This window comes from Cynocephalus volans, chromosome 8 (assembly GCF_027409185.1).
Source record: "Cynocephalus volans isolate mCynVol1 chromosome 8, mCynVol1.pri, whole genome shotgun sequence".
Lineage (NCBI taxonomy): Eukaryota > Metazoa > Chordata > Mammalia > Dermoptera > Cynocephalidae > Cynocephalus > Cynocephalus volans.
In genome coordinates this window covers 139164605-139182365 of record NC_084467.1, presented here as the reverse complement: position 1 = coordinate 139182365, position 17761 = coordinate 139164605, and the positions used below count along the sequence as shown (strand labels likewise).

Below are 17761 nucleotides of genomic sequence, written 5' to 3'. Positions count from 1 at the left end.
TCACCCTACTGATGTTGTGTCTATATTCTTCCCTTAGAATAGAAAGATTCAAAAGTTGACTACTACTTTTGAAAGGTAGGTCAATAATTGAGTATGCTCCTCCTCCCACAATGCTTCCTTCACAAAAATAAACAAGCTTTCCCAGTTAAGGATTTGAGTAATGTCTATGTTTGTGTATTATACTACATTTAATGAATTACAAATTATTTTCATATCTTGTGGTTAAATAAAACTTTTAACAAACAATAACCCATTCTTTATTAATATAAACATTATAATAATTTACAATTAAGCTGAAAAGGGGGGCTGAGGCCCAAATCTAATATTCAGAAATTATTACTTACTGCTGGTACCAGTAATTTCTTCACTTCTTCAACTGCTCTCTTCAGTTTGATTTCTGCTCTGTTCTGAGCATCTTCCACAGTGATTAGTACATGTAAATCTTCATTAAGATGCTCCCAATTGGGCTTGCCTCTATTTTGCTCCTCCTAAAAAGTTTACAAAGTATATTACTATAAATTTTTCTCTTTAAAGAGAAATTACACTTTCATAATACTAACCTGTTGCCAACTACTTAAGTTATGTTTATTTTATTTTTCTATGATGACACTACAAACCTTTTGAATTATTTTCCTTCCCTCCTCTACAAAAAACCCTGGCTGTGAGACTACTTGACCAAATGATAATTAATTCAACTAATATTTGTCGAACACCTACTATGCACCAGGCATGGAGCCAGATGGCCAAGAATACAACAGTGATGAGTCAACCATAATCCCTGTAGTGCTCCTATGTACTAAAAAACTTACATATGATGTCACCCTTAAATTATCATGAAAAACACTGAGAAGCATGTTATTATTTCTGTATTTTACTTATGAGTAAAGAGAAGATCAGTAAGGTTAAATTACTTCTCAAAGTCACACAGCTAATAAACTGTCAATTTAGGAGCTGAATCAGTCTTCATTCTCAAATTCAGTGATCTGCTTTTAATAACATTGGTTGTATTCAGCATAAGGAAAGTATTTTGCAAATGGACACTACTGTGTAACAGAAGTGCTACTTGTGTTAAGTATTTCAAGTATGGAGTAATTAAGGAAACACCTCATTTTAATCACACGAAGTGTAAGAATAGCTTTAACTATATTGCCATTAGCATGTACTTTAAAAAAATGGATTGTAAGGTCACTCTTTAATAATATCAAGTCATAAATACGTATCATTTCTTTGTTTTCTAATCACCTAGAAAGGAATATCCCCCTGTTGAAAACTTTGTCAAGCTACAGAGAGGTTTAGAAGTAGAGTTGACCACATTTCTCTTTCACCTAAGATATAATAATTTCAGAATTTCAGAGCGGCTTCTTGTTTGAATTTTTAGAGGTAATATATAAGTACATGTAGAAATAATTTATAACATATAAATTAAAATTTTTAAATTATTGAAAAAATAAAATATAAACTTATAAATAAATAACATAAGTGGTATACACATAATATACACATAATAAATAGTACCTGTTGTTGGATCTTTATCTTAAAGGTCACCGTTTTTACTAAATTGTGAAATTCCGATTAAAGAAAATAAAGCTGGTATAATAAAACAGGTTTCTACTACAACTCACATGTTTAAAGCTTAGACAATAAGTATAGAAATAAGTTCTAATAAGTATCTAAAGTATATATATCTGCTTTACTTTCATTTAGCATCTTTAGTAGTATGAAAATACATCCACATGTTGTAAGGGAATATGAGATATCAGACAAAGCACATAATCCTATCACTGGCCATCTATGTTTCCAAAAAGTGAACTGAGTCAGCACAGTGTCCTCCCAATGGCACTATGGGATATACAGTGCCTAGTAAACTACTAGCTCAAACACTTGACTGTTTTAACACCAGATCACAACACATTCCTTTTGATGATGTCATATCTTTGCAAAGCTAGGTTTTCTGCGGTTGCTATAACAGCAACTCCATGCAAAAACCAACACTGAACAAGAGGGTGGCAGTGTCCAATCTGATTCTAAGGTTTGAGAATCTGAACAGTGCACAAGAAAACAGATGCCATTATTAAATAATGTGGTTATGTACAAATAAAATTAATCATAAATTTTTTCAATTTAATATGTTTTGATATAAATACAAAGGTACCTCAAAAAAAAGTTCATGGAAAGATTCATATCTTTTAATTCTACTTTTCCACAAACTTTCTGAAGTACCTTAAGTTGTTTGGGAAATAAATATTTGATAAATAGAACTATAAGCTATTTTCTTTCACCTAGGGGGCACCATGAAAAGCTAACTGAGAAACTAAGGAGTCAATGAATTCAGATATTGGGAACCTCAGGGTTATTGGTATGGCAAATAATATAAAGTGTGTATAAATACCTCTACTGTGGCAAGAAAAATCAATTTTTAAATCCAAATTTTAATTACGGTCAAAAAAGCTGACAACATTTTCCTACCAAAATTTGTATTTTTATCTTTTTTTGGTAGACAGACCTATGAATTTGGTGAACCAGAAAGTGCGCTTATTTGCCTAAATCTGTACATATAAATAGGGTTCTATTTCCAGCTGAGATGAAGTAATGGGAACCAGATTCACTCTCCCGATTATAACAACCAAGAAACAGGCAAAATATACAAAACAACAATTTCAAGCCACTGGACATCAGGCAAGTAAAGACAATGATGGCGACGAGATGGGAAAAATGAGGTAAGCCTATGACTGTCCCAACACACTGGCTTGACAGTCCCCAGGACAACTTCCTGAGTTGAGGAGACTAAGGTGAGAGTCCAGAGAAACTAAAGCAGCTAGATTCACAGGTTAAAAGTCCTGAAGAGAGCTGCACACAAAGAGCTCCAGAGAATTGCAAAGGGCCCACTCAAGCATTTGGCTGAACACTGACCAGTGTATGCTTGGGAGGAAACTCCAGAGGCTCGAGAAAAAACCACCCCCAAAGATTCCAGGTTCTCACACAGAGCCAGCAAGACTTGACAATTCACAAACAGGGGGTAAAGTACACAGAAGGGTCCTGCCTCAGTAGTGGGAAATAATTCAATCTAGTCTGAACCAGTTAGCTCAGCTGGTTATAGCACACTTTTATAACACCAAAGTCAAGTGTTCAGATCCCGTACAGGCCAGCCACTAAAAACAATCTAAACCTAGTCTGAGCACTGTTCCAGTACTGCCTAAATATATTTTAAAAGCAAGACCTAAAAGAATCAAATTGTTTCCAACTAACTTCATTGTGTCCCAGAACAAAGTTCAAGGGTATTTATAAGAATACCAAAATATCCATCCAACAGGGTTAAATTCACACTATCTGGCTTCCAATCTGAAATTCCAATCCGAAATTAACAGGCACTCAAAAAAGCAGGAAAATGCAACACATACCCCCCCCCAAGTAAAATAAAACCCAATTGAAACCAACCTACAAGTGATACAGATGTTATAATCAGTAGCCAGACATGAAAAGCTATCATACATGTAATGCATGTGAGAGTCAGACACTAATACCTACAGATACTAATACAAAAATGATGGAGGAACATTTAAAATACAAAATATTTCAGAAAAACTTAAGATTAAAAACTAAAATTGTAACTTTCCACAGAAACTTTTACACATAGAAAAGACAAAAGCCAGAGGATTTAAAAAGAAGATATTATTTGCATGACAGGAACAGAGAACAAAGCTGCAGTATAATTTGCCATTGTGCTTTAATGAAGGAATACATTTTTCAGTTGTAAAACACTTTTGCAAATACGTACTCTTAATTCAGTAACTTAAATGCCAGTTAAAAATACAAAAAATAAAAAAGTTGAACTTATCCTAATGTTTGCTTTAAAATATAGTTGCTTACAGTTTTAAAAAGTTAATAGAACAAAAACTTTCAAAGATGGTGAAATGAATGGAATCCTGTACTTTCACTCCCTCCTAAAATTCTTCTAAAACACTGTGTAGCTTAAAATGGACAAACTCAAAAGAAAGAAGAAAATGGAAAAGGAAACAAAAATTCAGGAACTTTCAGATTAGAAAGTAGCATAGACTTAGCAGATTCCAGATGAGAAGGAAACCAATTTCAGAGCAGACACCACCCAGCAACCCTCAAAAAAATAAAAATAAAAAAAATAAAAGGCTGAAGAAATTGGCAGCAGTGGAAATGGGAGTGAGGATTGTGCTGAGACTGGAGGACTGGCTGAATTCTCATTGAAAAGAAACTGAATCCCAACATTCCCTGTCCCCAGATAGCTAGCTATCGAACACTAATTCCTAGCAGAAGACAAGAAATTTATTCCTAAACAAAGTGAAACCCGTTTTGGAACTGGGTTATGAGGGACAGTTGATGGGATAATGTACGCACTGAAGGCTGAGCTGTCCAGCCATCTCCCCCACTCCACACTCTGGGGGCAGGACATTGAGTGACCCTTCTGCGGAGAGAACGTCCAGCCCAACAGACAGACAAAAAAACAGCCTGAAGAAAAGCAACCACTGAGCAGGGAGAGTAAAAATTAAAATATCTTCAAAGAGTTAAGAGAAGATACTACATCCCTGAAACTAGTAAAGAGTGCTATTTTTAAAAATTCCAAACATAAAAAGGAACTCAAAGAAATGATCAAGTTTTTGCAATGATGGATGCTAATTACCCTGATTAGATCATCACACATTGTATACATGTACTGAAATATAACTCTTTACCCCCAAATATGTGCAATCAGTGTTTCAATAAAAAAAATTTTTTTTTAATTTTAAAAATATGAAAGAAATGAAAAACTTGATAGAAAGGTTGTAAGATAAAAATTGAGGAATTCTCCTTTTAAGTAGCAGAAAAGACAGACATGGAACATGGTACAGAATCATATATAAATTAGAGGACTAGTCCAAGAGATTCAGAAGGTGAATGACAGAAGAAAGTGTTGGGAGAAAAATGATCAACATAATACTTACTTAAAAAAAACAAACTGAAGGGCATAAGCTTCCAGATTAAAAGGGCCCACTGAGTTCTCACCACAATGAATGAATAAAAAACTTCAAAATCAACTAGTAGCAGTGTAAGCATAAAATGTAGCAATAAAGAACAAATCCCAAAGCATCTCTTTTAATGAGCAGGAAGTGACCATGGGTGGTGGATGTGGTTAGATAGCAGAGGGGGAGAGCAGAAACCCTGTTTTCCACATAAAGCCTTATAAAATCTTTGAACTATGTGCTTATCAAACTTCATTTTTAAAAAAGGTCTTCAAATCATTCTACCCAGAAGCCACATGTATCTTACTGTATAGTCCATTCCAGCTCAAGAAGACGTAACATTAAGTAAATTCCTTCAACAGCGAGTTTTGAATCTAGTAATTATTCAATACAAAAGTAATTTCTCCCTGTGTTCTCATTCTGTTTCTAAAACAGATAATAAAAACAATCTGGGATTGGCAGATCTTTATAGAGAAATCAATAAAACATGTCAATAAAGGTTTATTTTTAGCCATAAATTAAGTAAATAAGTGAGAAATAGATATAATTATAGGATGCTTACTTCTGAATCCCCAAATATTCACATTAAGATCCCACTCCCCAGATTTCTCACTTCAATAAGTAATTCAGAACAAAGAAAAGGTTGAAATAAAACATAGAGAAGGAATGACAAAACGGATACGCACCAAAAACGGTGTATCTATAGGTGGTCTGTAAGGCATTACTTTCTTTTTACAGTTATGTTTCAAATATTTCAGTGATAAATAGCTGAGATACTGATGTGGAAAAAATAGCTCATTAATACTAACTATTATAATGTCTGTTTTATATTCACCCAAAGTCGTATCACTTCATAATATGTGCCACCAAATCTTCAGCCATTTAGAACTTTCTTTGGCATCAACATATTTCCAAATTTACATTTTTAAGCACAGTCCTGCCTGTTGATTTCTAGACTTCCAATCCAAATGCCAACTTAATAACATCTGTACTTCAGTGTCTCTAAAGCACGCTCAACATGTCTGAACTGGAGTTCAGTTATGTCCTTTCTCCAAACTTGTCCACAATTATGTCTCAGCTATTACTGACTGTGAATGAGTTTCCTGACTAAGTGTGAATTTTTAAAACTTGATAACTGATTGGTTTTGTAGAAAAATCTTTGAAATCAGTCACAGCTTATTTGTGCCTTGATAGAGACTGGCTACTGCACATTACCCATCCATTTCAATCCACGCTAACTTCACGTACCATTTCTCGCTCATGTTCCTACGATACATTCATATTTACTCCATATGATATAAATCAATTGGCCATGGATTTTAATGCCCATAACTTTCTGCAAATCATCACCTATACCAGAATGTCTCTTCTTTCCTCTCCTCAGTATTTACTTTTTTTCTTTTTCACTGTATCATACAGTAACTTATAGTTACCTACGCACTGTCTTGTTCTATTAGAAAGTTTGCTCACAGTTGAATACCAGAATCATATTTCATTGATTTTTATCCTCTTGACTGTACACACTGATTTTACACCTATCTGGCCCTAAAAAATATTTACTGATAATTCAACTTTTATTATTGAAGAACATCGTTAAAATCAAATATCAAACTGCATTAACATGCTGCAGCTTTCCCACAGTGCTCTGCTGCTAGTGATTACTGTGCATTTGTCTATATAATCCTCTGAATCTTCTCCCTTGTTCATATATATCTTCGTTTCCAGGCCTGCTTCTTTTTGACATCCTTAGTTGTCAGCTATTATGGAATGGATTGTGTGCCCCCAAAAGTTTAATGTGTTGGAGGCTTGGTCCCCACTGTGACAGTGTTGAGAAGGTGGGAGGCTCAATTATAGCAAATGAAAGGTGGGGCCTTGAAGAGGTGATTTAAGTTGTTGGTTTAATGGTGGTCATGGGCATGGTCCAGAGGACTTTAAAAGAAGAGAACATGACAAGTTCTCTCTCTGCTCCACCATTTTTCTGCCACGTTGACCCCTGCATTGCTGTAAAGCCACCACCAAAAAGGACCCTCACCAGATGTGTTCCTTGGACTTTGGACTTCCCAGCCTCTGAAACTGTAAGCAATAACTTTCATTTTCTTAAAAATCACCCAGTTCCAGGTATTTCTGTTAGAAGCAACAGAAACAGACTAACACATCAGGTATATTTGATAATCTTAATCCCATCTTTTACTCTTGTTCTCTTACTTTTGGTCAATTCTCCCATATTCTCTACAATAATGCTCACGAGGTCTTATTTTCATATCTCACCAAAGACAGTTCTTTTCTTTTACTCTAACAAGCCAATGCTGACTTGTTTCAACAAAGCACAACAATGGAGGACAATAAGAGTCAGTCTTTTTAAAGCTGTAAGACTAAAGTTATATCTCAATATAACAGAGCAAAGTGACAGCAGAGACAAACCACATATAAATAACTGCTATATGCACAATATGTTTATGTTTAAAACCCAAAACCACTGACCTTGAATCTTCTGTTTTAAGGCAGGGTGAAATGACAAGAGAGGATTCAAGAAAGTGGAAAATAATCTTATTTATAATAGTAAATTAAACTTTAGTAGCATATTAAACAACTTTGTAATGGCATTCAGACCTGATCACAGAGCAGACAGACACAACAACTAATGATACTTTATTAGGGTATATATTCTTAACAAGTATATTATAGAGAAATAAATTTCAAATAATTCTTAGCCTCTAAGGTAATGATCAACAAACTAAAAATGAAAATATGATGATGATGATGATGATGATGATGGCAACAAGGCTTTTATTAAAGACCTACTGCTAGCCAAGTATGTTAAGCAATATAAAGACATCACTTCATTCAATCCTCTTAAGTTAAATGAGTGAGGAACTATTATACTTACCAACATGTTAACAAAAAGACTTAGAGATGGCTTACCCAAGTCATACAGACAGTGTTATACTACCAAGCTACTGTACACAGGCAGAGCAGAAAACAAAGTTCTGAAATCTTTAGAATTCTTTCTGCCTTACCATTTTACATTTAAACATTTTGGCATGGAATTCTAAGTTATATTCATCTGTCAATACTCATGGGGGATTTGTTCTAGGACTTTTGCAGATGCCAAAATCTGGGGATGCCCAACTCCTTTATATAAAATGGCATAGTATTTCCATATAACCTATGCACACCTTTCCCTATACTTTTAATAATCTCTAGATTACTTATAATACCTAATACAATGTAAATGCTATGTAAACAGTTTTTGTATTGTTTACGGAATAATGACAAGAAAAAAAGTCTATACGTGTTTAGTACAAAGGCAGTTTTTATTCTCTAATAGTTTTGATCTGAGGTTGGTTAAATCTACAGATGCTAAATGCACAAAAACAGAAGGCTGACTTTATGTCTTGTACTCAGAATTTTAGAGCTGGTAGTTAGGGATTCCGGATGCAGGTGAAGAAACAGATTAACAGGATTATTTGGTAGATTTGGTTTTGTTTTTCATAGTGGTCCTATCCCCTAAAACCAAGCCAAGTGTTCTTTCTCCATAAATAAATTCCTGAATAAGTCACATGAAGAACAATATCAAGAAGCGAGAGAAAGGCACATTCTAAAACAGATCTCTTGCACCTACAAAAGTGCTTTTTTCCCTAAACGAGAGAATTGCCTGTCGAATGTCAATGACATAAAGATACAGAAGAATAAACCTATAGATGTTTAATTTAACACATAGAATTCTTCCAGTCTTTAAAGCTTCTAACAGATAAGGTTTTTAAAACTAAACTTTGGTCTTAATACGCAAAGCATATTTCCAACACTATTGCTGAGTTAGGGCTAGACAACACCATTGTCTGTAAATGAATTCTAACCATTATTTTTCAATAAAATATTATCCATTACATTTTTGTGGCTGCTGTCTATAGTGACATAGAAATATAAAGTAAAAACATAATCTCAACATTTGAGAAACTACTTTTGTTTTTGACTGTTTTTAATTATAAAAAACTTCATGAGTCACTGTCCTATGAAGTTTAAAATTATGCTCTAATTACAGTATCTGTTTGAACAACAAAGTAATTCTATAACATGAAGCATCAGAGCACACTGATTGTCCCAACTCCTGCTGATAGACTGTTTTAATTAGGCATTTGTAGTCAGGCAAATGAGCACAAGACTTCTGTTCCTACTGTGTTCTTAATCTCAAAGTTCATAAACTAAAGCCTCTTAGAAAGGACTTTAAAAGTGTTATATCGAAGCAAACCAAGGTTCCAATAACATGCTTACTATGAATACAAACATTTTATGCCAAGTATTAAAGCTTAGACATATAACCATCTCTAGTTTTAAATATAATCTTAATTTAAGAAATGTTCATTGAGAAACTGGGCATGAAGTATATTTCACACAATCTAATTCCTCACTGACTCCAATCATAAAAGTTGACCTCAAAAACATTTTTAACTTGAACTTCAGTCCAACAACAATCATGTTTTCAAAGCAAATTATTTCTAATCATATATAAAAATTAAAATAACTTTATATCCAATTTGTTGAAATCAACATGTAGGAAAATCTTTATAGGTAGCAGGCATTCAACAAATGCTTATTAAACACAATAAAACAATTGGCTAAATTCAAAGAACTTCTAGTCTTTTGCGCCAAATATTCTCCACGTTAAAAATAAAAGGACTATTCCCAATGTTTTTCCTTCATAAGAACATCTACCTCCTACAGACACAATACTTAAAGACTGTTAGGTATGTTCTTCCAGTTTTCATATGTTAATTCCACTAATTTAATTGCAGTGTATGTCTAAACTATATGTAACTCCAAACGTGGCCAAACAATACAGGTCTGTCCCACTGATGACCAAAATGAGTAAGATTTCTCTAGATCTGAGATGCTTGTAGTATGCATAAATAATTTCGAACAAGACCAGTTGGGAAGCTGAATATGACCTTGATGATTCCATAGTTAAGGGTGAGAAGGCTGAACTAAATATGTGCAAAGAGTTTACCATAAAAAGACAAAAATGATCAGGTAATTTTTAAATTTCATTTCCCAACAAGTTTAAATTTCTATAGCTGGCTAATGTTTAACAGAAATAGTGAGTATATAATAAAGGACAGGCAAAAATCATTTTGGAAACTTTGGGCTGAGTTTCTGTTGTTAACAACCACCCATATAAAAGTAGTTACTGCCCACGGAAGCACAAAATACTTCCTCATACCATTAACAGAATCCTTTCTTTCACTAATTCATATGCGAAATTTTGTATACTGGGTCTTATTTTCTGCACCATCTAACAAACATAAGAAAAGGTTACTAAAGGCATGGGAAATGAAACAATCATTTGTTTTAGAATATGATGTTTTAAAATGTTAAACTGGAGTATTTATTTGCTGGTAGTACACCAAAGAAAAAAGATAGGAAAAAAAAGACAAACATTTTCTACCCTTATCCATTTTTCTTCTCAAATCATCAAAATTCCAATATTGAAATCATCTTTCCATAAAATCTTCCCTTAAGTCCTCCCCAACAGGATATTCTATGTATTCTCATTCTAGTATTTTTCTTTTGACATAATCAGTCCGATGTGCATTATTATCTAAAAAGCTCCAATAAGTATGGAATCAGATTTGTATTCACATCCCTTAGCAATGACTGTAAGAGCCCCCCAACTATTATTTACTAGAGCACAGCATGAAATAAAAAAATAAAGTCAGAGCTATTAATATGATGAACAAAAAAATTAACAAACATAGGCTTTATACTCAGCACTTTATAAAACAATCCAATCCTTTAAAAAATCTCAGAGGTAGGTATTAATATAATTACCTATTTCTCATTTAAAAATCAGGCAAACTAATAGGAGGAAAACTGACTTTGGATGACACACTTCTCTGCTTTTGAAGACCTTACAACTAACTAGTAAGTAAGAAGACAAGAAAGGTTAGATATAATATTTAAAAACCAAAATAATGAAGAAGATTACAATTATTTCACTGAAAACAGCAACAAGAAACAAGATGATTACTTTGAAAAATCTGCATATAGCCTGTCTCAAGCAAAGGTTGTTATCAGGTTTATGTAATGATAGTTTTAAGACAGTAAGAGTGGCAGCACTGTACAAAAGCTACCTTTCCTGAGGGAATTCTATCTAGACGGTAAATTCCACAAAAATTCAAAAGCAAAAAGAACCCAATTATTTGTTTCTGAATATAATTTTTTAAATATGAATTTTGAACATTCATTTGCTGATATTCTAAGGAATTTATGATACTACACTTATTAGCCACTTACTAGCTGTTTAATCTTGGGCAAAATATTTACACTTTTCTGTGCCTTGGTTTCCTCACATATAAAACAGGAATAAGTATAATACACCATAGAACTGTAATGAGTTTAAATGTGTTGTTTGGATAGCACTTAGAAGAGTATCCAGCAGCTTGTAAGAGCTATGTAACTGATGTGAACATGATGTTATCCAGGTTCGGATAGGCTGCGATCTAAAATCAAAGAGGAACAGATGATTGTAGGAAATGACATAAACATGAATATAGAGGAGGGATAACAGAGTAACAAACTGACATGACTAGAGGTTATAATTTAGAAAAATACAATTGAAAACGTACTTTGGGGATGAAAAGTACTAGCTTAAGGTAATGTATTTTTTAATTAACTCAGTCAATATAAACATATTAAACAGATTACATAAAAAACTATTTTTAAACATAATTTTTAGTAAAAAGGTTAATAAAGATACACCTGTAATCTCTGGGGTTTTGACTGGAGGAGAACTCAGCTGATAAAGCACTAAACTGCCTTCCTTACAGGATTTGGATCTGAAGTGAGACATATAGGAGGATCACTATAGTTTCCTAGAAAGAAGACTAAACCATGACCGCGACTGTATCACGGGTTTTATACAAAATGGACTTAAAGAGTAGTAAGGCGAATCTATTTTTTAAAAGTAATTAAAAATGAAGAATGAGCTCAAATACTCTCTCTTCCACAATGTTTTCCCAAGTTATCCCATTCCATCAGAATTCATCCCACCCACACTTCGCTTCTATTGAATTTTATGGCTCTATTATGATACTTAATATCGTACTGTAATCTTCCGTTATATGGAATAGTAAGCAACTACAGAGCAAAGACAGTTCCTACTCATTTTTTGTATTACTCACAATGCAGTTGAGAATGCCTAAAGAAAAATGTGGAACATGACCAATAGCTCTATGTTTCTCTTCTCTTCCATCCTGCACAGATCTGAACCTGCACTTCTTTTATAATATTCTCAACAGGTTTTATTAAATGATACTAATTTCTGTATTTGTCTTATTTTATACATATATACATAATAGCTCTATATTCTATAAATAAATCGCCTCTCAACATATATGCATCCTACCATAATTCAAACAACACAAATTCATTTAGAAAGCATTACTGAATCCAGTTTTTAAAAACACGCATTTTCATTATTCAACACATGCTAAACTACTGTCATTATAATATTAGAAACCACTTCCCTAAAATATCCACCAAAGTGTTTTGCATATAGTAAGCACTTAAGAAACACCTGTTATTAAAAGTGTATATTATAAAGTGAAGATGGCAAGTAACATAAAATATACCAGGTTCAATGATTACTAACTAAGCTGTGAGTGCTTTCCTGTGCATTCTACATGTGTATTTTTCTATATTGGTTAGAAAAAAAAATTAAATATTTGAAAAATTCAATTCAAGATCTGTTAAAAAATATCACTAAGGCAATATCAAAACAATTATTTTATCTTTCTCCTGTAAAATTAAATAAAAAACCACATACACAAAATAAAGAGATAAATCAGAGTCCAATGAACTGCAACCATAATTATGGACAGAGTTCTTTCTTTTCCTAATAATTCCAAAGTGTTAATATATACAATCATGCACCACATAGTGACGTTTCTGTCAATGACACAATGCATGCATGATGGTGATCCCAAAGATCATAATGGCTATGCCATATAGCCCAGGTGTGCAGCAGACTATACCATTTTGGTTTGTTTAAGTGCACTCTATGATGTTCACGCAACAATGAAATTGCTTAATGGTACATTTCTCAAAACGTATCCCCATCGTTAAGGGACACATGACCGAATTTCACACACACATACATCTCAGCGAATAAAAATCAAGGAAAAATTTACTTAATTGGAAAGACTAGGTGACTCTAGGATTCTGTAGCTGTACATTTCTCCTATGCTTATGCCATACCTCTATCAGCCAAAACCTATAAAACTCCAAGAATTTTCTTCTAATTCTTTATTAAAATTTGGCTAACAAAATATTAACTATAAAAAGTGGTATCTTTATTATAACTCTTCATCATGATTTGACTAGCAAAACATAACCACATAAAGTGAAACAGTTAATGCAGCAAAATATATTAAGTAATGCAATTTTCCTTTTCTCCTGAAGATACTGAATTATTTTCACTTCCTTAGGCTGCTTCTGAAATATAAACTACTCAGAGTAAGACTGCTATGTACATTCAAAGATGTTAATAAATTCAAAGCATTTAAAAAATCATTCTCCAGTGATGATGTTAAGCATGACTTCAATAGGTTTCAACATGGTCTGAATATGAGTTGTGTGAACATAGCTAACAGCACCACTACAAAGCCTTGTATCTAATAGGTGATAGTCAAGCCAAAACAGGAAAATTTTTTAGAAGAGTCTCTTACCATTTTTTTTTCATTCTGTAGGATTTTTAGTAGGTAAAAACAGCTGTATGAATGTGTTCCTTCATGAATTACAATTATGCATCCAACATTTATAATTTCCCTGAACACTATTCTTTAAAAAATTTCTGAACTATTTGCTTTTTACATTCTTGACTTTTTACCATTACAAAATGCCACTTTTATATATTTTATACATTGATAATGTTGTTATGATTAATACTGTTAAATGTTACCCATTTTATTATTTTATGCTTTACTGAAATTACTGTGAAATTCAATTACATCAGCTAAGAAAAGAATAATCTCTCAGTAGAATAAAAAAAAAAAGTTCACAGAATCCATGTTTTGGTTTCTTCATTACAATTCATTTCAAGTATGCTCAAGTTTCAGAAATATGGAACTAAAGTAAAATTCTTAAATTCCTTTCCCTGTTATCAACTGACACCCATATAACTATAATCAAAAAGTTATTTGCTTCAGTCTTGATAACAGTTCTAAAATATGTTTCACTGGTGACAAAAGAAGTATTTTCAGTGACCAACGAAAGGGTTCATTATTTGTCCACTAGTGATTAAAAACATATCTCACCTGAGACAAAGAGAAAGTCTACTCTTTCAGAATATCTTTGCTCCATTTCCTCTTAATTAAGGAACAGACGTAACAGATGCTATTCACCGTCTAACTGAAAGATGTATGTGATGGAAAATATTTTCTGAGGTATGAAACAAACTTTACCACTAACTATTACTGTGGTTAATTTTGAGAGCAAGGATCAATTTAAATAATGTTCATGGCCGTATCTGCCTGTTCTTTGTCACTGATAACAGAATACCTGAAACTGGGCAATTTACAAAGCAAATGAAATTTATGTCTTACAGTTTTGGAGGCTGGGAAATCCAAAATCCAGGGAACACTTTTCTTTTTGGTGGTGACTGTCTACAGCAACTCAAGGTGTCACATGGCCAGAATGGTAAGAGCTATTTCACGTGCTCTCCTTATAAAGCCACCAGTCTATGCTCAGGATAACCCATTAAATCACTGATTCCATTCACAAGGGCAAAGTCCTCATAATCCAACACTTCTTATAGGCCTCACCTTTCAAACACCATAACTGAATTTCCCACCCTCTTAACACTGTTAAAATGGGGATCAAATTTTCAACACATGAACTTTGGGGGGACTCATTCAACCCACAGCAACAGTAATCATATAATTGAAGAAAACACTTTTTTGAAAATGACCACAGATATCTAAGGATCTATCAACAGCCTATATTCTAAAACAATAAATATAAAAATTACTAAAAAGATTTCTTTTACATTTAGTAATCCTGAATGGTGGATCTCAGTAACTTATTTAAATTCAGACAAAGAAAGTAACTTCTTTAAGTCTTTAAATCAGTAAGTACGAGACCCAGAACCTGAACTCAAATCTGACTCCTCATGTCATGGCCTCTCTCCACTGTGCTGAACTGGAAACATCATCACACCCATTCTTTTTTAAGGGCCACATGAAATCTGACATTATCTCTGAGGCCCCTTTTGTCAAGTTGTCTTATCTCTTTTGTCTTGAATTTCTCTAACAGTCTTACTCATATGATTCTTCTTAATGACACATTTTTATAAGGCAACTCTATGTGTGTATATATCAGACCTTTTCATTTCTACCACTGGCTAGTTATGGTTAGAATTCTTCACCAGCACTCTGTGAAATACTCTTGACACTCAGATGTTGGTGAAATAAAAAGAATATGGTTTGAAAATGAACACCAACCCATACCTAGTTCAGCTCTCTAATTTTATGGATAGAGCAGAACATATTCTAAAAGATCCTTACACTGAACAGAAAGCCCAATGACTACTTTTGCCATTATGCTCCCCCAGAAAGGATACAAAATAAATTTACACAGCCATAAAAGATGCAAAACTGTGTTAATATCTATTTATATTTTGGAAGAGCTGGAAATGCAAGAATTGTCATGGGCCTACCTAAAGCTTACCTCACAGGTATTCTTGCCAAAATACAAAATTAACATTCTGTGAAAAAAAGGAATTTATAAATTGAATTAATTTGATCTTCTTTGAAAAACAGAGCATTTGCTCTAATTATTCCATGCTGGAAGTTACTTCAAACTATTACACAATCAATGGAACCCCAACAGCAAAGTCTGCAGCTCATAAATTGATATAAATTTCACTACAAAATTTAACCTTAATATTAATGGTTAATAACATCTAAATTTATATCTCATGCTCATCATGAAATATAATATCCTTTAATATCAATAACCAAATTAAAGCCTTCTTCAAAATAAGATGCAAAATACTATCTTCCTTAAAATGTTCACATGGTTTGTAATCATTTTGAAAAATGCATCCAGGAAACCTGAATGACTACTTTAGAAGTGTTCCTCTCAATTATACCCAATACTGGACAATATAAGTGAAATCAATAAATGAATTCTTAAGACTTCCTCACGGTTTTATACCAATTTTTACTCAGTCTTAATTTTCATGCCAGATAGCAATCTGTACTACCAGAAATGTTAATGATGCAGCATTTTTAAAATAGTGATCCATTATTCTCCCCTAGAATTTTTTCCTAAACCATTGCAAGTTTTAATACATACTGTTATCAAAAACTGTGAAGGGTTTGAGATGTTTATCTTATTTGTAAGCTAACAAGCTAGCTTGCCTCCACAGTTTCATGGGTGCTGGCAGAATCCCTGAGACTCCTAGACCAGAAGTCAGACTTTACTACTCACAGCAAAAGCAATAGCAGTATGTCAGCATACTTGCACTGATTCTCTGAACCCAGTGTTCACAGAGTGATGCAGACGCCAGATGACACCTGCACTTGGTGGGCTGCATTTTAGAAGAGCAGCCCAGGGCTAAGGTCCCAGCACTTTGTGAGTAAGCAGCAGACAAGGTATTTCTCTACCTTTGGTATACTTAACTGCTTAGTTGCCTGAGTGACCACAGAGACGGCTCATTTTGAGGAGACAGAGATAAGCCTTGTATTTGCACACTCAGTGAGAACACTCAGGGATGTTCAGGGCTCATGAAAGACAGCCAGTCCCAACAGTGGTTAGGCAGGGACTGCTCTGTCCTACTGCTGCCAAGCTTGAAGCATTAGTAAGAAAAGTCAGGTTCCAAAAGCATTAAAATATTTCTTAAGAAATTCTTAGAATACGTGACATACCATAAGTAAATAGAATCAAGGGCCAAATGAGAAATACTACAGACATTTTAAAAATCATGGAAAATGCAATGAACAACGTTAGAGGTATAAATTTGAAAACTGATATATCTTATTTTAAAAATTTTTTTCCAATCTTTATAATCAGTAAAATCTAATAAGAAATTCTAACTTACTGTGTGTGTGTGTGTGTGTGTGTGTGTGTGTGTGTGTAACTGATTTCAGAATTCTCAAAAGTAAAACCATTTATGGTAAAAGTTGCTTTACCTTATTAATACTCAGGGGAATGCACATTTATATTTAACCATGTACTGAACGGTACATTATAGACTAATGCACCATTCGATGACTGAGTTGTCAAAATTAAAAATATAACTTAGGTCTAGGAATGTAGAGAAATATGAATTTCCATACAGTGAAACTGGGAGTGTATCCAACCCATCTACAACCAAGCCTTTTCTGGAAGCCCCCTTGTCTCTCCTGCAGGAATGAGGTAGGTGCCATGGGCCTCAACCATGCCCTCCCCTCCTTCCTCCTTGTCCAACCCTATTTCCTTCCTCCTTCCCCTCTCCCCGTACCCCCAACTTCCACAACAAAATCTTAGAATGTTAAAAAATATTAATGTTAGTAAATAAATAAACTTGAAAAATTTTTTACCACAGAATATGATGAAGACAGGTCTAAGTAAGTTTAGAAAAAGCTTTTTCATATAAAAATAAAACTTCTGTATGAACTGCAAGCTTTCTGTCAATTTGTTTGCTTCTTTTTCTTGGTAGTACATAAAATAAATAGTGCTACAGTTAATGATATCGAATTCAGTTCTGCTTTTTTCTTAAACAGTTTTATACAAGCTTTATCTACTTTGTCAAT

At 33.5% G+C, this 17761-nt stretch overlaps 1 pseudogene; it reads right to left on the bottom strand.

Moving 5' to 3' along the window:
• Positions 1-348: 348 nt before the first annotated feature.
• Positions 349-17761, bottom strand: part of LOC134384956 (procollagen galactosyltransferase 2-like) — a 162983-nt pseudogene continuing 145570 nt past the window's right edge.